Below are 24,721 nucleotides of genomic sequence, written 5' to 3' on the forward strand. Positions count from 1 at the left end.
AGGAGTCTGAACACAGCGGGGAGAAGGCAAGTCAAGTCACTTTTATTGTCATTTCGACCATAACTGCCGGTACAGTACACTGTAAAAACGAGACAACGTTTTTCAGGATCATGCTGTTACATGACACAGTACAGAAATAGACTGAACTACGTAAAAAACAACACAGAGAAAGCTACACTGGACTACAGACCTACCCAGGACTGCATAAAGTGCACAAAACAGTGCAGGCATTACAATCAATAATAAACAGGACAAGAGGGCAGTAAGGTGTCAGTCCAGACTCTGGGTATTGAGGAGTCTGATGGCTTGGGGGAAGAAGCTGTTACATAGTCTGGTCGTGAGAGCCCGAATGCTTCGGAGCCTTTTCCCAGACAGCAGGAGGGAGAAGAGATGGGGTCCTTCATAATGATATTTCCTTTTCGGATGCAGCGGGCAGTGTAAATGTCCGTGATGGCAGGAAGAGAGACCCCGATGATCTTCTCAGCTGACCTCACTATCCGCTGCAGGGTCTTGCGATCCGAGATGGTGCAATTTCTGAACCAGGCAGTGATGCAGCTGCTCAGGATGCTCTCAATACAACCCCTGTAGAACGTGATGAGGATGGGGGGTGGGGTGGGAGATGGACTTTTCTCAGCCGTCGCAGAAAGTAGAGACGCTGCTGGGCTTTCTTTGCTATGGAGCTGGTGTTGAGGGGCCAGGTGAGATTCTCCGCCAGGTGGTGTTTACGATCTCGACCGAGGAACTGTCGATGTTCAGCGGGGAGTGCTCGCTCCGAGCCCTCCTGAAGTCAACAGCCTGAACAATCTGTCCCTGGGCCTGGTGGGACGAGCCTTCGGGCTTTACCCGGCGGGAGAGGGGAGGAGAGAGAAGGTCCGGGTGGGTCTGGCTGCTTTACGGAGACGGTGAGGATTGCAGAGGAGGGGAGGTCCTAGACTCTGGTCCTAGACTCCCCCAATACAGGAAACATCCTCTCCACATCCATTCTGTCTGTGTCCTCTGGTCCTAGACTCCCCCACTACAGGAAACATCCTCTCCACATCCATTCTGTCTGTGTCCTCTGGTCCTAGACTCCCCCACTACAGGAAACATCCTCTCCACATCCACTCTATCTGTGTCCTCTGGTCCTAGACTCCCCCACTATAGGAAACATCCTCTCCACATCCTCTCTATCTGTGTCCTCTGGTCCTATCTCCCCCACTACAGGAAACATCATCTCCACACCCACTCTATCTGTGTCCTCTGGTCCAAGACTCCCCCACTATAGGAAACATCCTCTCCACATCCACTCCATCTGTGTCCTCAGGTCCTAGACTCCCCCACTACAGGAAACATCCTCTCCACATCCACTCTATCAGCGTCCTCTGGTCCTAGACTCCCCCACTATAGGAAACATCCTCTCCACATCCACTGTATCTGCGTCCTCTGGTCCTAGACTCCTCCACTATAGGAAACATCCTCTCCACATCCACTATATCTGCGTCCTCTGGTCCTAGACTCCCCCACTACAGGAAACATCCTCTCCACATCCACTCTATCTGCGTCCTCTGGTCCTAGACTCCCCCACTACAGGAAACATCCTCTCCACATCCACTCTATCTGTGTCCTCTGGTCCTAGACACCACCACCATAGGAAACATCCTCTCCACATTCACTCTATCTGTGCCCTCTGGTCCTAGACTGCCCCACTATAGGAAACAACCTCTCCACATCCACTCTATCTGTGTCCTCTGGTCCTAGACTCCCCAATATAAGAAACATCCTCTCCACATCCACTCTATCTGCGTCCTCTGGTCCTAGACTCCCCCACTACAGGAAACATCCTCTCCACATCCACTCTATCTGCGTCCTCTGGTCCTAGACTCCCCCACTACAGGAAACATCCTCTCCACATCCACTCTATCTGTGTCCTCTGGTCCTAGACTCCACCACCATAGGAAACATCCTCTCCACATTCACTCTATCTGTGCCCTCTGGTCCTAGACTGCCCCACTATAGGAAACATCCTCTCCACATCCACTCTATCTGTGTCCTCTGGTCCTAGACTCCCCAACTATAAGAAACATCCTCTCCACATCCACTCTATCTGCGTCCTCTGGTCCCGGACTCCCCCACTATAGGAAACATCCTCTCCACATCCACTCTATCTGTGTCCTCTGGTCCTAGACTCCCCCACTATAGGAAACATCCTCTCCACATCCACTCTATCTGTGACCGCTAATCCTAGACTCCCCCACTATAGGAAACATCCTCTCCACATCCACTCTAACTGTTTCCTCTGGTCCTAGACTCCCCGACTATAAGAAACATCCTCTCCACATCCACTCTATCTGCGTCCTCTGGTCCTAGACTCCCCCACCATAGGAAACATCCTCTCCACATTCATTCTGTCTGTGTCCTCTGGTCCTAGACTCCCCCACTATAGGAAACATCCTCTCCACACCCACTCTATCTGTATCCTCTGGTTCTAGACTCCCCCACTATAGGAAACATCCTCTCCACACCCACTCTATCTGTGTCCTCTGGTCCTAGACTCCCCCTATACAGGAAACATCCTCTCCACATCCACTCCATCTGTGTCCTCTGGTCCTAGACTCCCCCACTATAGGAAACATCCTCTTCACACCCACTCTATCTGTGTCCTCTGGTCCTATCTCCCCCACTACAGGAAACATCCTCTCCACACCCACTCTATCTGTGTCCTCTGGTCCAAGACTCCCCCACTATAGGAAACATCCTCTCCACATCCACTCCATCTGTGTCCTCTGGTCCTAGACTCCCCCACTACAGGAAACATCCTCTCCACATCCACTCTATCAGCGTCCTCCGGTCCTAGACTCCCCCACTATAGGAAACATCCCCTCCACATCCACTCTATCTGTGTCCTCTGGTCCTAGACTCCCCCACTATAGGAAACATCCTCTCCACATCCACTCTATCTGTGTCCTCTGGTGTTAGACTCCCCCACTACAGGAAACATCCTCTCCACATCCACTCTATCTGTGTCCTCTGGTCCTAGACTCCCCCACTATAGGAAACATCCACTCTATCTGTGTCCTCTGGTCCTAGACTCCCCCACTACAGGAAACATCCACTCTATCTGTGTCCTCTGGTCCTAGACTCCCCCACTACAGGAAACATCCTCTCCACATCCACTCTATCAGCGTCCTCCGGTCCTAGACTCCCCCACTATAGGAAACATCCTCTCCACATCCACTGTATCTGCGTCCTCTGGTCCTAGACTCCCCCACTATAGGAAACATCCTCTCCACATCCACTCTATCTGCGTCCTCTGGTCCTAGACTCCCCCACTACAGGAAACATCCTCTCCACATCCACTCTATCTGCGTCCTCTGGTCCTAGACTCCCCCACTACAGGAAACATCCTCTCCACATCCACTCTATCTGTGCCCTCTGGTCCTAGACTGCCCACTATAGGAAACATCCTCTCCACATCCACTCTATCTGTGTCCTCTGGTCCTAGACTCCCCGACTATAAGAAACATCCTCTCCACATCCACTCTATCTGTGTTCTCTGGTCCTAGACTCCCCCACTATAGCAAACATCCTCTCCACATCCACTCTATCTGTGTCCTCTGGTCCTATCTCCCCGACTATAGGAAACATCCTCTCCACACCCACTCTATCTGTGTCCTCTGGTCCTAGACTCCCCCACTATAGGAAACATCCTCTCCACATCCACTCTATCTGTGTGCTCTGGTCCTAGACTCCCCCTCCACAGGAAACATTCTCTCCACATCCACTCTATCTGTGACCTCTAATCCTAGACTCCCCCACTATAGGAAACATCCTCTCCACATCCACTCTAACTGTTTCCTCTGGTCCTAGACTCCCCGACTATAAGAAACATCCTCTCCACATCCACTCTATCTGCGTCCTCTGGTCCTAGACTCCCCCACTATAGGAAACATCCTCTCCACATCCACTCTATCTGTGTCCTCTGGTCCTAGACTCCCCCCACTACAGGAAACATCCTCTCCACATCCACTCTATCTGTGTCCTCTAGTCCTAGACCCCCATTTTGGGAAACTTCCTCTCCACATCCACTCTCTCTGTGTCCTCTGGTCCTAGACTCCCCCACCATAGGAAACATCCTCTCCACATTCATTCTGTCTGTGTCCTCTGGTCCTAGACTCCCCCACTATAGGAAACATCCTCTCCACACCCACTCTATCTGTATCCTCTGGTTCTAGACTCCCCCACTATAGGAAACATCCTCTCCACACCCACTCTATCTGTGTCCTCTGGTCCTAGACTCCCCCTATACAGGAAACATCCTCTCCACATCCACTCCATCTGTGTCCTCTGGTTCTAGACTCCCCCACGATAGGAAACATCCTCTCCACATCCACTCCATCTGTGTCCTCTGGTCCTATCTCCCCGACTATAGGAAACATCCTCTCCACATCCACTCTATCTGTGTCCTCTGGTCCTAGACTCCCCGACTATAAGAAACATCCTCTCCACATCCACTCTATCTGTGTCCTCTGGTCCTAGACTCCACCACCATAGGAAACATCCTCTCCACATTCACTCTATCTGTGTCCTCTGGACCTAGACTCCCCCACTATAGGAAACATCCTCTCCACATCCACTCTATCTGTGTCCTCTGGTCCGAGACTCCCCGACTATAAGAAACATCCTCTCCACATCCACTCTATCTGTGTCCTCTGGTCCTAGACTCCCCCACTATAGCAAACATCCTCTCCACATCCACTCTATCTGTGTCCTCTGATCCTATCTCCCCGACTATAGGAAACATCCTCTCCACACCCACTCTATCTATGTCCTCTGGTCCTAGACTCCCTCACTATAGGAAACATCCTCTCCACATCCACTCTATCTGTGTCCTCTGGTCCTAGACTCCCCCACTATAGGAAACATCCTCTCCACATCCACTCTATCTGTGTCCTCTGGTCCTAGACTCACCCACTATAGGAAACATCCTTTCCACATCCACTCTATCTGTGTCCTCTGGTCCTAGACTCCCCCACTATAGGAAACATCCTCTCCACACCCACTCTATCTGTGTCCTCTGGTCCTAGACTCCCCCACTGTAGGAAACACCCTCTCCACTCCACTCTATCTGTGTCCTCTGGTCCTAGACTCCCCGACTATAAGAAACATCCTCTCCACATCCACTCTATTTGTGACCTCTAATCCTAGACTCCCCCACTCTAGGAAACATCCTCTCCACATCCACTCTATCAAGGCCTTTCAATATTCAATAGTTTGCAATGACATCTCCCCTGATTCTTCTGAACTCCAGCGAGTACGGACCCGGAGCCACCAAACTCTCTTCGCACGTTTCATCCCCAGGATCGTTCTTGTGAGCCTGCTGTGGGCTGAGTCCACTTCGCCCGCGACCAGTCCACGGCATTGCCACTCAGGGAAATTTCGGCAGGAAGACGGATCAACGTATCGAGGTTCCCGATGGACCCATCGGGTCAGGCAAAGCCTGCGGAGAGGAATAGGCAGTCGATGTTTCTCGCCGCGAGGAATGGGAAGGGAGGGGGACGACGCCAGAATGTGAGGCTGGGGGAGGAGTACAAGGACTTACCCTGAGGGATAAGGGACAATGCTAAGTTGTGGAACGAGATAACTGTGGGTGCACAATCCAGCCAGAAAGCTATAAGTGATTACGGAGACACCGTTTCATTGAGATAAGCTCACTTAAACTTCGAGTAGAGATATCCTCGCCCTCCACTAGCAGTTTACAGAGTATGCAAACTTTCTTTTACAAGTGGTTCCTCACTTTTTTTTCATTATGTCGAGTTTATTTTTTAAAAAAAAATTAATATCGAGAACCAGCGCGGTGACAGGCCCTTTCGTCCCAACGAGCCTGCAGAGCACATGAGACCAATCTACCTTCTAACCCGTACGCCTTCGGACCGTGGGAGTGAACCGGAGACCCAGGAGGAGCCCCACGCGGTCACAGGGAAGAGTTCAAACTTCACTGCGGAAGGTTGCGTGTGCGAGCGGGCAGAAGTGTGTGAAGTTACCGTAACGAGGGAGAAAGTTCTTGGGAAACTGTAAGGTCTGAAGGTAGATAAGTCACCCGGACCAGGTGGTGTACAACCCTGGGTTCTGAAAGGGGTGGCTGAAGAGACAGTAGTGGAGATATTAGTAATGATCTTACAAGAATCACTAGATTCTGGAATGGTTCCGGAAGACGGGAAAATCGGAAAAGTCACTCCACGGTTCAAGAAGGGATAGAGACAGAAGAAAGGGAACTACAGGCCAGTTAGTCTGACCTCAGTGTTGGGAAGATGGGGTCGATTATTAGTGATGAGGTCTCAGGGTACTTTGAGGCACCTGATAAAATAGGCCGCAGTCAGCACGGTCTCCTCAGGGGAAAATCTTGCTTGACAAATCTTTTGGACTTCTTTGAAGAAATAACAAGCAGGACAGACAAAGGAGAATCGGTTGATGTTGTGTTCTTGGTTTTTCAGAAGGCCTTTGACATGGTGCCACACACGAGTTTGCTGAACAAACTAGGAGCCTATGGTATTACTGGAAAGAGTCCACCACGGATAAAGCAGTGGCTGATTGGCAGGAGGCAAAGAGTGGGGATAAAGGGAGCCTTTTCTGATTGGCTGCCGGAGACTCGTGGTGTTCTGCAGTGGTCTGTGTTGGCACTGATTCGTTTTACATTATATGTCAATGAGCTGGACGATGGAATTGATGGCTTTGTTGCAAAGTTTGCAGACAATATGAAGGTAGGTGGAGGGGCAGGTAGTTTTGAGGAAGTAGAGATGCTACAGGAGGACTTTGACAAACTAGGGGAATGGGCAAAGAAGTGGCAGATGGAATACAGTGTCGGGAACTCTATGGTCATGCACGTTGGTAGAAGGAATTAATTGGAGTACTATCTAAGAAAGGATGTGCAGACATTGGAGAGGGTTCAAAGGAAGAATTTCATGAAAATGATTCCAGGTTTGAACGGCTTCTCATATGAAGAGTGTTTGATGGCCCTGGGCCTGTACTCGCTGGAGTTCAGAAGAATGTGGGCGGATCTCATTGAAGCCAATTCAGTGGTGAAAAGCCCTGATAGAGTGGATGTGGAGAGGATGTTTCCTATAGGGGAGTCTAGGACCGGAGGACACAGATAGAGTGGATGTTTCCTATAGTGGGGGAGTCTAGGACCAGAGGACACAGATAGAGTGGATGTTTCCTATAGTGGGGGAGTCTAGGACCAGAGGACACAGATAGAGTGGATGTTTCCTATAGTGGGGGAGTCTAGGACCAGAGGACACAGATAGAGTGGATGTTTCCTATAGTGGGGGAGTCTAGGACCAGAGGACACAGATAGAGTGGATGTGGAGAGGATGTTTCCTGTAGTGGGGGAGTCTAACACCAGAGGACACAGATAGAGTGGATGTGGAGAGGATGTTTCCTATAGTGGAGTCTAGGACCAGAGGACACAGATAGAGTGGATGTGGAGGGGATGTTTCCTATAGTGGGGGAGTCTAGGACCAGAGGACACAGATAGAGTGGATGTTTCCTGTAGTGGGGGAGTCTAGGACCAGAGGACACAGATAGAGTGGATGTTTCCTATAGTGGGGGAGTCTAGGACCAGAGGACACAGATAGAGTGGATGTGGAGAGGATGTTTCCTGTAGTGGGGGAGTCTAACACCAGAGGACACAGATAGAGTGGATGTGGAGAGGATGTTTCCTATAGTGGGGGAGTCTAGGACCAGAGGACACAGATAGAGTGGATGTGGAGGGGATGTTTCCTATAGTGGGGGAGTCTAGGACCAGAGGACACAGATAGAGTGGATGTGGAGAGGATGTTTCCTGTAGTGGGGGAGTCTAGGACCAGAGGACACCGATAGAGTGGATGTGGAGAGGATGTTTCCTATAGTGGGGGAGTCTAGGACCAGAGGGCACAGATAGAGTGGATGTGGAGAGGATGTTTCCTGTAGTGGGGGAGTCTAGGACCAGAGGGCACAGATAGAGTGGATGTGGAGAGGATGTTTCCTGTAGTGGGGGAGTCTAGGACCAGAGGGCACAAATAGAGTGGATGTGGAGAGGATGTTTCCTATAGTGGGGGAGTCTAGGACCAGAGGACACAGATAGAGTGGATGTGTAGAGGCTGTTTCCTGTAGTGGGGGAGTCTAGGACCAGAAGGCACAGCCTCAGAATAGAAGAACATCCTTCAGAGGAATTTCTTTAGCCAGAGGCTGGTGAATCTGTGGAAATTGTTGCCACGGGTGCCTGTGGAGGCCGGGTCATTGGGTCTATTTCAGGCAGAGTTTGATAGATTCTTCACCGGTCAGGGAATGACGGAATACTGGGACAAGGCAGGAAATTGAGGCTGAGAGAGAAAATGAAGAGAATCGATGGGCCAAATACCCTGATAATTTTCTTGTGGGGATTCACAGTGGAACGGAGAAATACAACAGAATCAGTGAAAAACTACGGGTTCAATGTCCGTTTAGGAATCTGATGGCAGAGGGGGAGAAGCTGTTCCTGAATCGCTGAGTGTGTGTCTTCAGGCTCCTGTACCTCCTCCCTGATGGCAGAGGGGAAGAAGCTGTTCCTGAATCGCTGAGTGTGTGTCTTCAGGCTCCTGTACCTCCTCCCTGACGGCAGAGGGGAAGAAGCTGTTCCTGAATCACTGAGTGTGTGTCTTCAGGCTCCTGTACCTCCTCCCTGATGGCAGAGGGGAAGAAGCTGTTCCTGAATCGCTGAGTGTGTGTCTTCAGGCTCCTGTACCTCCTCCCTGATGGCAGAGGGGAAGAAGCTGTTCCTGAATCACTGAGTGTGTGTCTTCAGGCTCCTGTACCTCCTCCCTGATGGCAGAGGGGAAGAAGCTTTTCCTGAATCGTTGAGTGTGTGTCTTCAGGCTCCTGTACCTCCTCCCTGATGGCAGAGGGGAAGAAGCTGTTCCTGAATCACTGAGTGTGTGTCTTCAGGCTCCTGTACCTCCTCCCTGATGGTAGCAATGAGAAGAGTGCATGTCCTGGGTGGTGGGGGACCTTAATGATGGACGCTGCCTTTTTGCGGCATCGTTCCTTCAAGATGTCCTGGATACTACGGAGTCTGGTGCCCGTGATGGAGCTGACTGAGTTTACAAAGCAATCTCGGCCTGAAATGTCGACCGTTTATTCCTTTCCAGAGAGGCTGCCAACGTTCTGTGCGCGTTGCTCTGTTAAGTTGACACCGCCGCGGTTGAGAGGGACTGATGTGATGAAATGTTACTGGAGATCGGAGATACGCTGGGCTGTCTGTTGGTGTTTTTCCTCTGCAAGTCTTCCTCCGAGAGGAAGTTACACACAGTTAAACCGCGACATGTCCAATCTGTACGTGGCGTGACACTGCCGTTGGGCAAGTCCAGAGTCGCCAATTGACTGGGAAAGTTGGGGGGGGGGGCATTTTTCTGGGTAAAACATTCCCCCACCTTTGGTCGGCTTGCTAATTCTTTCGCTGACCTTCTCCTTCCCACTCTTGAATGCCCTCTCTTGCCCCCTCTCCCACGCTCATCCCTCTCCATCTCACAGTGTCCTCACCTCGTTACCCCTGACCCCCGATTCATCCTGGACTCCTGATATGACATTTCCCACATCGTGTCCCCTCGGCTGCCTCCCTCCCTCTTGCTTCTGCCCCACTCTCCCCCTCTCTTCCACTCCCCCTCTACCCTCCCTCTCTCCCACTCTCTACCCTCTACCCTCCCCTCTCTCCCAATCTCCACCTCTCTCTTCCACTCCCCCTCTACCCTCCCCTCTCTTCCACTCCCCCTCTACCCTCTCCTCACTCCCACTCTCTACCCTCCCCCTCACCTCTCTCCCACTCTCCCCCTCTACCCTCCCCTCTCTCCCACTCTCCCCCTCTCTTCCACTCCCCCTCTACCCTCCCACTCTCTACCCTCCCCTCTCTCCCACTCTCCCCCTCTCTCTTCCACTCCCCTACCCTCTCTTCCACTCCCCTACCCTCCCCTCTCTCCCACTCTCTACCCTCTACCCTCCCCTCTCTCCCACTCTCCCCTCTCTCTTCCACTCCCCCCTACCCTCCCCTCTCTCCCACTCTCTACCCTCTACCCTCCCCTCTCTCCCACTCTCCCCTCTCTCTTCCACTCCCCCCTACCCTCCCCTCTCTCCCTCCCCTTTACCCTCCCCTCTATCCCACTCTCCCTCTCTACCCTCCCTTCTCTCCCACTCTCCCCTTCTACCCTCCCCTCTCTCCCACTCTCTACCCTCCCCTCTCTCCCACTCTCCCCTCTCTACTCCCTCTTCCCAAACCTCCCACTTTCCTCCTCTCATTCCCCCTCCCCTCACTCTCCTTTTGTCTCCTCTCTCTCTCACGCCCTCTTTCCCTCTCCCCTCTCTGCTCCTCTCTCCCTCCCTCATTCACTCTCCCAATTTGCCCCCTCTCCTCTTCCCCTCAGCCCTCCCCTTACTGCTTCCCTTACCTTACCCTTAGATCTCTTGATCTATCAACCCTCCCACACCAACTGATTTGGCCACTTCACCTTCATTTCCTTCCCCTGCCTCACACCCCACCTTCACCCCTTCCAGCTCGCTCCCCATTCCTCCCCCCTCCCGACCCTTACCAATCATTACCCCCTCCCCTTGTGCGTGTGTTTGTCTCTCCCCCCCCCCCCACTTCAATGCTCCCTACGTCAGCGCCCCTTCCCTTTCTGAGCCGTTCCCCCCTCCTCACCCCCGGGGCACCAAACAACCTCCCACTTCGGTGTCTCGGCTACACCTTGAACCTGTCACCCATTTAGGGCTCCGATGACAGTGAACTGCCTTGTCATCTCTGAAATCCTGCACATTTCTGTGATGCTGAGTCACAGCTTCCCGAGACAAATCGATTTTCCTTTTGTTCTGCAAGGTAATCCATATTTCGCTTATTTTGAGACTCAGCGTGAAGCAGGGCAGCGACCCATCGGGTCAACCCCAGCCCAATTGGTCGTAGCACAATGCACAAGGACCAGTTCCCGGACAGGTACGCGGATGGGAGGGTCCCGGAGCAGGCCGAGGGGAGTGGGCAGTTTGATTGGCTCAGCACGGGCAAGATGGGCTGAAGGGCCTGTTTCTGTGCGGTTCTTCCCTATGACTCGAACCGGGACGTCGCGGTTCACAGGGAGAAGCTAATAACCCCTGACCCGAGGCGCCGGAGTTGAACTCTGAACTGGGACGCCCCGAGGGTTGCATTGAATGCTGCGCCAAGGAACGGCGTGGCTGGGAAAGATCCGAATCGGGGTCAGCTTACTGGGGCCCGAAGCTGCATGAGAACCCCCGCGCCCAGGCTTATTCCTCTCCACAGGCGCTGCCTGACCCGCCGACACCCTCCAGCGTTGTGTGTGTGTGGCTCTGGATTTCCAGCACCTGCAGAATCTCCTGCGTTTGTCATTTGCTGTTCTCACGTTACCGACAGTGCATCTGCTGACACATCACAGCAGTTCCTTAACCCCTAATAACACAAAAATGCAATTATTTTCTCCGAAAACCACCTGATTCCTTTAAATCCCTGCTGAGCTGAGCCGTTTGAGGCCCCGTATCTGTCTGCTGGCATTGGAGAGTGTCCTGAGGAGGTGTGCGTCATTGATCCCAGCAATGAAAGGGTTAACATTTGGCTCTGGGCCTGTACTCAGAACAATCAGGGGATGTCACTGAAACCTACTGAATATTGGGAAAGGCGCAGATGGGGGAGTCTAGGACCAGAGGACACAGATAGAGTGGATGTGGAGAGGATGTTTCCTACGGTGGGGGAGTCTAGGACCAGAGGACACAGATAGAGTGGATGTGGAGAGGATGTTTCCTATAGTGGGGGAGTCTAGGACCAGAGGACACAGATAGAGTGGATGTGGAGAGGATGTTTCCTATAGTGGGGGAGTCTAGGACCAGAGGACACAGATAGAGTGGATGTGGAGAGGATGTTTCCTATAGTGGGGGAGTCTAGGACCAGAGGACACAGATAGAGTGGATGTGGAGAGGATGTTTCCTATAGTGGGGGAGTCTAGGACCAGAGGACACAGAAAGAGTGGATGTGGAGAGGATGTTTCCTATCGTGGGGGGGTCTTGGACCAGAGGGCACAGATAGAGTGGATGTGGAGAGGATGTTTCCTGTAGTGGGGGAGTCTAGGACCAGAGGACACGGATAGAGTGGATGTGGAGAGGATGTTTCCTATAGTGGGGGAGTCTAGGACCAGAGGACACAGATAGAGTGGATGTGGAGAGGATGTTTCCTACAGTGGGGGAGTCCAGGACCACAGGACACAGAAAGAGTGGATATGGAGAGGATGTTTCTTATATTGGGGGTGTCTGGGACCAGAGGACACAGATAGAGTGGATGTGGAGAGGATGTTTCCTACAGTGGGGGAGTCTAGGACCAGAGGACACAGATAGAGTGGATGTGGAGAGGATGTTTCCTACAGTGGGGGAGTCCAGGACCACAGGACACAGAAAGAGTGGATATGGAGAGGATGTTTCTTATATTGGGGGTGTCTGGGACCAGAGGACACAGATAGAGTGGATGTGGAGAGGATGTTTCCTACAGTGGGGGAGTCTAGGACCAGAGGACACTGACAGAGTGGATGTGGAGAGGATGTTTCCTATAGTGGGGGAGTCTAGGACGAGAGAACACAGATGGATTGGATGTGGAGAGGATGATTCCTATAGTGGGGGAGTCTAGGACCAGAGGGCACAGATAGAGTGGATGTAGAGAGGATGTTTCCTATAGTGAGGGAGTCTAGGACCAGAGGTTAGAGATAGAGTGGATGTGGAGAGGATGTTTCCTGTAGTGGGGGAGTCTAGGACCAGAGGGCACAGATAGAGTGGATGTGGAGAGGAAGTTTCCCAAAATGGGGGTCTAGGACTAGAGGACACAGAGAGTGGATGTGGAGAGGATGTTTCCTGTAGTGGGGGGAGTCTAGGACCAGAGGACACAGATAGAGTGGATGTGGAGAGGATGTTTCCTATAGTGGGGGAGTCTAGGACCAGAGGACACAGATAGAGTGGATGTGGAGAGGATGTTTCCTATAGTGGGGGAGTCTAGGACCAGAGGACACAGATAGAGTGGATGTGGAGAGGATGTTTCCTATAGTGGGGGAGTCTAGGACCAGAGGACACAGAAAGAGTGGATGTGGAGAGGATGTTTCCTATCGTGGGGGGGTCTTGGACCAGAGGGCACAGATAGAGTGGATGTGGAGAGGATGTTTCCTGTAGTGGGGGAGTCTAGGACCAGAGGACACGGATAGAGTGGATGTGGAGAGGATGTTTCCTATAGTGGGGGAGTCTAGGACCAGAGGACACAGATAGAGTGGATGTGGAGAGGATGTTTCCTACAGTGGGGGAGTCCAGGACCACAGGACACAGAAAGAGTGGATATGGAGAGGATGTTTCTTATATTGGGGGTGTCTGGGACCAGAGGACACAGATAGAGTGGATGTGGAGAGGATGTTTCCTACAGTGGGGGAGTCTAGGACCAGAGGACACAGATAGAGTGGATGTGGAGAGGATGTTTCCTACAGTGGGGGAGTCCAGGACCACAGGACACAGAAAGAGTGGATATGGAGAGGATGTTTCTTATATTGGGGGTGTCTGGGACCAGAGGACACAGATAGAGTGGATGTGGAGAGGATGTTTCCTACAGTGGGGGAGTCTAGGACCAGAGGACACTGACAGAGTGGATGTGGAGAGGATGTTTCCTATAGTGGGGGAGTCTAGGACGAGAGAACACAGATGGATTGGATGTGGAGAGGATGATTCCTATAGTGGGGGAGTCTAGGACCAGAGGGCACAGATAGAGTGGATGTAGAGAGGATGTTTCCTATAGTGAGGGAGTCTAGGACCAGAGGTTAGAGATAGAGTGGATGTGGAGAGGATGTTTCCTGTAGTGGGGGAGTCTAGGACCAGAGGGCACAGATAGAGTGGATGTGGAGAGGAAGTTTCCCAAAATGGGGGTCTAGGACTAGAGGACACAGATAGAGTGGATGTGGAGAGGATGTTTCCTGTAGTGGGGGGAGTCTAGGACCAGAGGACACAGATAGAGTGGATGTGGAGAGGATGTTTCCTATAGTGGGGGAGTCTAGGACCAGAGGACGCAGATAGAGTGGATGTGGAGAGGATGTTTCTTATAGTCGGGGAGTCTAGGACCAGAGGAAACAGTTAGAGTGGATGTGGAGAGGATGTTTCCTATAGTGGGGGAGTCTAGGATTAGAGGTCACAGATAGAGTGGATGTGGAGAGAATGTTTCCTGTGGAGGGGGAGTCTAGGACCAGAGCACACAGATAGAGTGGATGTGGAGAGGATGTTTCCTATAGTGGGGGAGTCTAGGACCAGAGGACACAGATAGAGTGGGTGTGGAGAGGATGTTTCCTATAGTCGGGGAGATAGGACCAGAGGACACAGATAGAGTGGATGTGGAGAGGATGTTTCTTATAGTCGGGGAGTCTAGGACCAGAGGACACAGATAGAGTGGATGTGGAGAGGATGTTTCCTATAGTGGGGGAGTCTAGGACCAGAGGACACAGATAGAGTGGATGTGGAGAGGATGTTTCCTATAGTGGGGGAGTCTAGGATCAGAGGACACAGATAGAGTGGATGTGGAGAGGATGTTTCCTATAGTGGGGGAGTCTAGGACCAGAGGACACAGAAAGAGTGGATGTGGAGAGGATGTTTCCTATCGTGGGGGGGTCTTGGACCAGAGGGCACAGATAGAGTGGATGTGGAGAGGATGTTTCCTGTAGTGGGGGAGTCTAGGACCAGAGGACACGGATAGAGTGGATGTGGAGAGGATGTTTCCTATAGTGGGGGAGTCTAGGACCAGAGGACACAGATAGAGTGGATGTGGAGAGGATGTTTCCTACAGTGGGGGAGTCCAGGACCACAGGACACAGAAAGAGTGGATATGGAGAGGATGTTTCTTATATTGGGGGTGTCTGGGACCAGAGGACACAGATAGAGTGGATGTGGAGAGGATGTTTCCTACAGTGGGGGAGTCTAGGACCAGAGGACACAGATAGAGTGGATGTGGAGAGGATGTTTCCTACAGTGGGGGAGTCCAGGACCACAGGACACAGAAAGAGTGGATATGGAGAGGATGTTTCTTATATTGGGGGTGTCTGGGACCAGAGGACACAGATAGAGTGGATGTGGAGAGGATGTTTCCTACAGTGGGGGAGTCTAGGACCAGAGGACACTGACAGAGTGGATGTGGAGAGGATGTTTCCTATAGTGGGGGAGTCTAGGACGAGAGAACACAGATGGATTGGATGTGGAGAGGATGATTCCTATAGTGGGGGAGTCTAGGACCAGAGGGCACAGATAGAGTGGATGTAGAGAGGATGTTTCCTATAGTGAGGGAGTCTAGGACCAGAGGTTAGAGATAGAGTGGATGTGGAGAGGATGTTTCCTGTAGTGGGGGAGTCTAGGACCAGAGGGCACAGATAGAGTGGATGTGGAGAGGAAGTTTCCCAAAATGGGGGTCTAGGACTAGAGGACACAGATAGAGTGGATGTGGAGAGGATGTTTCCTGTAGTGGGGGGAGTCTAGGACCAGAGGACACAGATAGAGTGGATGTGGAGAGGATGTTTCCTATAGTGGGGGAGTCTAGGACCAGAGGACGCAGATAGAGTGGATGTGGAGAGGATGTTTCTTATAGTCGGGGAGTCTAGGACCAGAGGAAACAGTTAGAGTGGATGTGGAGAGGATGTTTCCTATAGTGGGGGAGTCTAGGATTAGAGGTCACAGATAGAGTGGATGTGGAGAGAATGTTTCCTGTGGAGGGGGAGTCTAGGACCAGAGCACACAGATAGAGTGGATGTGGAGAGGATGTTTCCTATAGTGGGGGAGTCTAGGACCAGAGGACACAGATAGAGTGGGTGTGGAGAGGATGTTTCCTATAGTCGGGGAGATAGGACCAGAGGACACAGATAGAGTGGATGTGGAGAGGATGTTTCTTATAGTCGGGGAGTCTAGGACCAGAGGACACAGATAGAGTGGATGTGGAGAGGATGTTTCCTATAGTGGGCAGTCTAGGACCAGAGGGCACAGATAGAGTGGATGTGGAGAGGATGTTTCCTGTAGTGGGGGAGTCTAGGACTAGAGGACACAGATAGAGTGGATGTGGAGAGGATGTTTCCTATAGTGGGGGAGTCTAGGACTAGAGGACACAGATAGAGTGGATGTGGAGAGGATGTTTCCTGTAGTGGGGGAGTCTAGGACCAGAGGACACAGATAGAGTGGATGTGGAGAGGATGTTTCCTGTAGTGGGGGAGTCTAGGACCAGAGGACACAGATAGAGTGGATGTGGAGAGGATGTTTCCCATGGTGGGGGAGTCTAGGACCAGAGGACACAGATAGAGTGGATGTGGAGAGGATGTTTCCTATAGTGGGGGAGTCTAGGACCAGAGGACACAGATAGAGTGGATGTGGAGAGGATGTTTCCTACAGTGGGGGAGTCCAGGACCACAGGACACAGAAAGAGTGGATATGGAGAGGATGTTTCTTATATTGGGGGTGTCTGGGACCAGAGGACACAGATAGAGTGGATGTGGAGAGGATGTTTCCTACAGTGGGTTAGTCTAGGACCAGAGGACACAGACAGAGTGGATGTAGAGAGGATGTTTCCTACAGTGGGGGAGTCTAGGACCAGAGGACACAGATAGAGTCGATGTGGAGAGGTTGCTTCCTACAGTGGGGGAGTCTAGGACCACAGGACACAGATAGAGTGGATGTGGAGAGGATGATTCCTATATTGAGGGTGTCTGGGACCAGAGGACACAGATAGAGTGGATGTGGAGAGGATGTTTCCTACAGTGGGGGAGTCTAGGACGAGAGAACACAGATGGATTGGATGTGGAGAGGATGATTCCTATAGTGGGGGAGTCTAGGACCAGAGGGCACAGATAGAGTGGATGTAGAGAGGATGTTTCCTATAGTGAGGGAGTCTAGGACCAGAGGTTAGAGATAGAGTGGATGTGGAGAGGATGTTTCCTGTAGTGGGGGAGTCTAGGACCAGAGGGCACAGATAGAGTGGATGTGGAGAGGATGTTTCCTATAGTGGCGTGGTCTAGGACCGGAGGGCACAGATAGAGTAGATGTAGAGAGGATGATTCCTATATTGGGGGTGTCTGGGACCAGAGGGCACAGATAGAGTGGATGTGGAGAGGATGTTTCCTATAGTGGGGGAGTCTAGGACCAGAGGACACAGATAGAGTGGATGTGGAGAGGATGTTTCCTATGGTGGGGGAGTCTAGGACCAGAGGACACAGATGGAGTGGATGTGGAGAGGATGTTTCCTATAGTGTGGAGTCTAGGACCAGAGGACACAGATAGAGTGGATGTGCAGATGTTGTTCCCTACAGTGGGGGAGTCTAGGACCAGAGGACACAGATGGAGTGGATGTGGAGAGGATGTTTCCTATAGTGTGGAGTCCAGGACCAGTGGACACTGACAGAGTGGATGTGGAGAGGATGTTTCCTATAGTGTGGAGTCCAGGACCAGAGGACACTGACAGAGTGGATGTGGAGAGGATGTTTCCTATAGTGGGGGAGTCTAGGACCAGAGGACACAGATAGAGTGGATGTGGAGAGGATGTTTCCTATAGTGGGGGAGTCTAGGACCAGAGGACACAGATAGAGTGGATGTGGAGAGGATGTTTCCTATAGTGGGGAGTCTAGGACCAGAGGGCACAGATAGAGTGGATGTGGAGTGGATGTTTCCTGTAGTGGGGGAGTCTAGGACAAGAGGACACAGATAGAGTGGATGTGGAGAGGATGTTCCCTATAGTGGGGGAGTCTAGGACAAGAGGACACAGATAGAGTGGATGTGGAGAGGATGTTTCCTATAGTGGGGGAGTCTAGGACCAGAGGACACAGATGGAGTGGATGTGGAGAGGATGTTTCCTATGGTGGGGGAGTCTAGGACGTGGACACAGATAGAGTGGATGTGGAAGGGATGTTTCCTATCGTGGGGGAGTCTAGGACTAGAGGACACAGATAGAGTGGATGTGGAGAGGATATTTCCTATAGTGGGGGAGTCTAGGACCAGAGGACACAGATAGAGTGGATGTGGAGAGGATGTTTCCTATAGTGTGGAGTCTAGGACCAGAGGACACAGATAGAGTGGATGTGGAGAGGATGTTTCCTATAGTGGGGGAGTCTAGGACCAGAGGACACAGATAGAGTGGATGTGGAGAGGATGTTTCCTATACTGGGGGAGTCTAGGACCAGAGGACACAGATAGAGTGGATGTGGAGAGGATGTTTCCTATACTGGGGGAGTCTAGGACCAGAGGACACAGATAGAGTGGATGTGGAGAGGATGTTTCCTATAGTGGGGGAGTCTAGGACCAGAGGACACAGATAGAGTGGATGTGGAGAGGATGTTTCCTACAGTGGGGGAGTCCAGGACCACAGGACACAGAAAGAGTGGATATGGAGAGGATGTTTCTTATATTGGGGGTGTCTGGGACCAGAGGACACAGATAGAGTGGATGTGGAGAGGATGTTTCCTACAGTGGGGGAGTCTAGGACCAGAGGACACTGACAGAGTGGATGTGGAGAGGATGTTTCCTATAGTGGGGGAGTCTAGGACGAGAGAACACAGATGGATTGGATGTGGAGAGGATGATTCCTATAGTGGGGGAGTCTAGGACCAGAGGGCACAGATAGAGTGGATGTAGAGAGGATGTTTCCTATAGTGAGGGAGTCTAGGACCAGAGGTTAGAGATAGAGTGGATGTGGAGAGGATGTTTCCTGTAGTGGGGGAGTCTAGGACCAGAGGGCACAGATAGAGTGGATGTGGAGAGGAAGTTTCCCAAAATGGGGGTCTAGGACTAGAGGACACAGATAGAGTGGATGTGGAGAGGATGTTTCCTGTAGTGGGGGGAGTTTAGGACCAGAGGACACAGATAGAGTGGATGTGGAGAGGATGTTTCCTATAGTGGGGGAGTCTAGGACCAGAGGACGCAGATAGAGTGGATGTGGAGAGGATGATTCCTATATTGAGGGTGTCTGGGACCAGAGGACACAGATAGAGTGGATGTGGAGAGGATGTTTCCTACAGTGGGGGAGTCTAGGACGAGAGAACACAGATGGATTGGATGTGGAGAGGATGATTCCTATAGTGGGGGAGTCTAGGACCAGAGGGCACAGATAGAGTGGATGTAGAGAGGATGTTTCCTATAGTGAGGGAGTCTAGGACCAGAGGTTAGAGATAGAGTGGATGTGGAGAGGATGTTTCCTGTAGTGGGGGAGTCTAGGACCAGAGGGCACAGATAGAGTGGATGTGGAGAGGATGTTTCCTATAGTGGCGTGGTCTAGGACCGGAGGGCACAGATAGAGTAGATGTAGAGAGGATGATTCCTATATTGGGGGTGTCTGGGACCAGAGGGCACAGATAGAGTGGATGTGGAGAGGATGTTTCCTATAGTGGGGGAGTCTAGGACCAGAGGACACAGATAGAGTGGATGTGGAGAGGATGTTTCCTATGGTGGGGGAGTCTAGGACCAGAGGACACAGATGGAGTGGATGTGGAGAGGATGTTTCCTATAGTGTGGAGTCTAGGACCAGAGGACACAGATAGAGTGGATGTGCAGATGTTGTTCCCTACAGTGGGGGAGTCTAGGACCAGAGGACACAGATGGAGTGGATGTGGAGAGGATGTTTCCTATAGTGTGGAGTCCAGGACCAGTGGACACTGACAGAGTGGATGTGGAGAGGATGTTTCCTATAGTGTGGAGTCCAGGACCAGAGGACACTGACAGAGTGGATGTGGAGAGGATGTTTCCTATAGTGGGGGAGTCTAGGACCAGAGGACACAGATAGAGTGGATGTGGAGAGGATGTTTCCTATAGTGGGGGAGTCTAGGACCAGAGGACACAGATAGAGTGGATGTGGAGAGGATGTTTCCTATAGTGGGGAGTCTAGGACCAGAGGGCACAGATAGAGTGGATGTGGAGTGGATGTTTCCTGTAGTGGGGGAGTCTAGGACAAGAGGACACAGATAGAGTGGATGTGGAGAGGATGTTCCCTATAGTGGGGGAGTCTAGGACAAGAGGACACAGATAGAGTGGATGTGGAGAGGATGTTTCCTATAGTGGGGGAGTCTAGGACCAGAGGACACAGATGGAGTGGATGTGGAGAGGATGTTTCCTATGGTGGGGGAGTCTAGGACGTGGACACAGATAGAGTGGATGTGGAAGGGATGTTTCCTATCGTGGGGGAGTCTAGGACTAGAGGACACAGATAGAGTGGATGTGGAGAGGATATTTCCTATAGTGGGGGAGTCTAGGACCAGAGGACACAGATAGAGTGGATGTGGAGAGGATGTTTCCTATAGTGTGGAGTCTAGGACCAGAGGACACAGATAGAGTGGATGTGGAGAGGATGTTTCCTATAGTGGGGGAGTCTAGGACCAGAGGACACAGATAGAGTGGATGTGGAGAGGATGTTTCCTATACTGGGGGAGTCTAGGACCAGAGGACACAGATAGAGTGGATGTGGAGAGGATGTTTCCTATACTGGGGGAGTCTAGGACCAGAGGACACAGATAGAGTGGATGTGGAGAGGATGTTTCCTATAGTGGGGGAGTCTAGGACCAGAGGACACAGATAGAGTGGATGTGGAGAGGATGTTTCCTACAGTGGGGGAGTCCAGGACCACAGGACACAGAAAGAGTGGATATGGAGAGGATGTTTCTTATATTGGGGGTGTCTGGGACCAGAGGACACAGATAGAGTGGATGTGGAGAGGATGTTTCCTACAGTGGGGGAGTCTAGGACCAGAGGACACTGACAGAGTGGATGTGGAGAGGATGTTTCCTATAGTGGGGGAGTCTAGGACGAGAGAACACAGATGGATTGGATGTGGAGAGGATGATTCCTATAGTGGGGGAGTCTAGGACCAGAGGGCACAGATAGAGTGGATGTAGAGAGGATGTTTCCTATAGTGAGGGAGTCTAGGACCAGAGGTTAGAGATAGAGTGGATGTGGAGAGGATGTTTCCTGTAGTGGGGGAGTCTAGGACCAGAGGGCACAGATAGAGTGGATGTGGAGAGGAAGTTTCCCAAAATGGGGGTCTAGGACTAGAGGACACAGATAGAGTGGATGTGGAGAGGATGTTTCCTGTAGTGGGGGGAGTCTAGGACCAGAGGACACAGATAGAGTGGATGTGGAGAGGATGTTTCCTATAGTGGGGGAGTCTAGGACCAGAGGACGCAGATAGAGTGGATGTGGAGAGGATGTTTCTTATAGTCGGGGAGTCTAGGACCAGAGGAAACAGTTAGAGTGGATGTGGAGAGGATGTTTCCTATAGTGGGGGAGTCTAGGATTAGAGGTCACAGATAGAGTGGATGTGGAGAGAATGTTTCCTGTGGAGGGGGAGTCTAGGACCAGAGCACACAGATAGAGTGGATGTGGAGAGGATGTTTCCTATAGTGGGGGAGTCTAGGACCAGAGGACACAGATAGAGTGGGTGTGGAGAGGATGTTTCCTATAGTCGGGGAGATAGGACCAGAGGACACAGATAGAGTGGATGTGGAGAGGATGTTTCTTATAGTCGGGGAGTCTAGGACCAGAGGACACAGATAGAGTGGATGTGGAGAGGATGTTTCCTATAGTGGGGGAGTCTAGGACCAGAGGACACAGATAGAGTGGATGTGGAGAGGATGTTTCCTATAGTGGGGGAGTCTAGGATCAGAGGACACAGATAGAGTGGATGTGGAGAGGATGTTTCCTATAGTGGGGGAGTCTAGGACCAGAGGACACAGAAAGAGTGGATGTGGAGAGGATGTTTCCTATCGTGGGGGGGTCTTGGACCAGAGGGCACAGATAGAGTGGATGTGGAGAGGATGTTTCCTGTAGTGGGGGAGTCTAGGACCAGAGGACACGGATAGAGTGGATGTGGAGAGGATGTTTCCTATAGTGGGGGAGTCTAGGACCAGAGGACACAGATAGAGTGGATGTGGAGAGGATGTTTCCTACAGTGGGGGAGTCCAGGACCACAGGACACAGAAAGAGTGGATATGGAGAGGATGTTTCTTATATTGGGGGTGTCTGGGACCAGAGGACACAGATAGAGTGGATGTGGAGAGGATGTTTCCTACAGTGGGGGAGTCTAGGACCAGAGGACACAGATAGAGTGGATGTGGAGAGGATGTTTCCTACAGTGGGGGAGTCCAGGACCACAGGACACAGAAAGAGTGGATATGGAGAGGATGTTTCTTATATTGGGGGTGTCTGGGACCAGAGGACACAGATAGAGTGGATGTGGAGAGGATGTTTCCTACAGTGGGGGAGTCTAGGACCAGAGGACACTGACAGAGTGGATGTGGAGAGGATGTTTCCTATAGTGGGGGAGTCTAGGACGAGAGAACACAGATGGATTGGATGTGGAGAGGATGATTCCTATAGTGGGGGAGTCTAGGACCAGAGGGCACAGATAGAGTGGATGTAGAGAGGATGTTTCCTATAGTGAGGGAGTCTAGGACCAGAGGTTAGAGATAGAGTGGATGTGGAGAGGATGTTTCCTGTAGTGGGGGAGTCTAGGACCAGAGGGCACAGATAGAGTGGATGTGGAGAGGAAGTTTCCCAAAATGGGGGTCTAGGACTAGAGGACACAGATAGAGTGGATGTGGAGAGGATGTTTCCTGTAGTGGGGGGAGTCTAGGACCAGAGGACACAGATAGAGTGGATGTGGAGAGGATGTTTCCTATAGTGGGGGAGTCTAGGACCAGAGGACGCAGATAGAGTGGATGTGGAGAGGATGTTTCTTATAGTCGGGGAGTCTAGGACCAGAGGAAACAGTTAGAGTGGATGTGGAGAGGATGTTTCCTATAGTGGGGGAGTCTAGGATTAGAGGTCACAGATAGAGTGGATGTGGAGAGAATGTTTCCTGTGGAGGGGGAGTCTAGGACCAGAGCACACAGATAGAGTGGATGTGGAGAGGATGTTTCCTATAGTGGGGGAGTCTAGGACCAGAGGACACAGATAGAGTGGGTGTGGAGAGGATGTTTCCTATAGTCGGGGAGATAGGACCAGAGGACACAGATAGAGTGGATGTGGAGAGGATGTTTCTTATAGTCGGGGAGTCTAGGACCAGAGGACACAGATAGAGTGGATGTGGAGAGGATGTTTCCTATAGTGGGCAGTCTAGGACCAGAGGGCACAGATAGAGTGGATGTGGAGAGGATGTTTCCTGTAGTGGGGGAGTCTAGGACTAGAGGACACAGATAGAGTGGATGTGGAGAGGATGTTTCCTATAGTGGGGGAGTCTAGGACTAGAGGACACAGATAGAGTGGATGTGGAGAGGATGTTTCCTGTAGTGGGGGAGTCTAGGACCAGAGGACACAGATAGAGTGGATGTGGAGAGGATGTTTCCTGTAGTGGGGGAGTCTAGGACCAGAGGACACAGATAGAGTGGATGTGGAGAGGATGTTTCCCATGGTGGGGGAGTCTAGGACCAGAGGACACAGATAGAGTGGATGTGGAGAGGATGTTTCCTATAGTGGGGGAGTCTAGGACCAGAGGACACAGATAGAGTGGATGTGGAGAGGATGTTTCCTACAGTGGGGGAGTCCAGGACCACAGGACACAGAAAGAGTGGATATGGAGAGGATGTTTCTTATATTGGGGGTGTCTGGGACCAGAGGACACAGATAGAGTGGATGTGGAGAGGATGTTTCCTACAGTGGGTTAGTCTAGGACCAGAGGACACAGACAGAGTGGATGTAGAGAGGATGTTTCCTACAGTGGGGGAGTCTAGGACCAGAGGACACAGATAGAGTCGATGTGGAGAGGTTGCTTCCTACAGTGGGGGAGTCTAGGACCACAGGACACAGATAGAGTGGATGTGGAGAGGATGATTCCTATATTGAGGGTGTCTGGGACCAGAGGACACAGATAGAGTGGATGTGGAGAGGATGTTTCCTACAGTGGGGGAGTCTAGGACGAGAGAACACAGATGGATTGGATGTGGAGAGGATGATTCCTATAGTGGGGGAGTCTAGGACCAGAGGGCACAGATAGAGTGGATGTAGAGAGGATGTTTCCTATAGTGAGGGAGTCTAGGACCAGAGGTTAGAGATAGAGTGGATGTGGAGAGGATGTTTCCTGTAGTGGGGGAGTCTAGGACCAGAGGGCACAGATAGAGTGGATGTGGAGAGGATGTTTCCTATAGTGGCGTGGTCTAGGACCGGAGGGCACAGATAGAGTAGATGTAGAGAGGATGATTCCTATATTGGGGGTGTCTGGGACCAGAGGGCACAGATAGAGTGGATGTGGAGAGGATGTTTCCTATAGTGGGGGAGTCTAGGACCAGAGGACACAGATAGAGTGGATGTGGAGAGGATGTTTCCTATGGTGGGGGAGTCTAGGACCAGAGGACACAGATGGAGTGGATGTGGAGAGGATGTTTCCTATAGTGTGGAGTCTAGGACCAGAGGACACAGATAGAGTGGATGTGCAGATGTTGTTCCCTACAGTGGGGGAGTCTAGGACCAGAGGACACAGATGGAGTGGATGTGGAGAGGATGTTTCCTATAGTGTGGAGTCCAGGACCAGTGGACACTGACAGAGTGGATGTGGAGAGGATGTTTCCTATAGTGTGGAGTCCAGGACCAGAGGACACTGACAGAGTGGATGTGGAGAGGATGTTTCCTATAGTGGGGGAGTCTAGGACCAGAGGACACAGATAGAGTGGATGTGGAGAGGATGTTTCCTATAGTGGGGGAGTCTAGGACCAGAGGACACAGA

The sequence above is a fragment of the Hypanus sabinus genome, chromosome 31, assembly GCF_030144855.1.
Source record: "Hypanus sabinus isolate sHypSab1 chromosome 31, sHypSab1.hap1, whole genome shotgun sequence".
Taxonomy (NCBI): domain Eukaryota; kingdom Metazoa; phylum Chordata; class Chondrichthyes; order Myliobatiformes; family Dasyatidae; genus Hypanus; species Hypanus sabinus.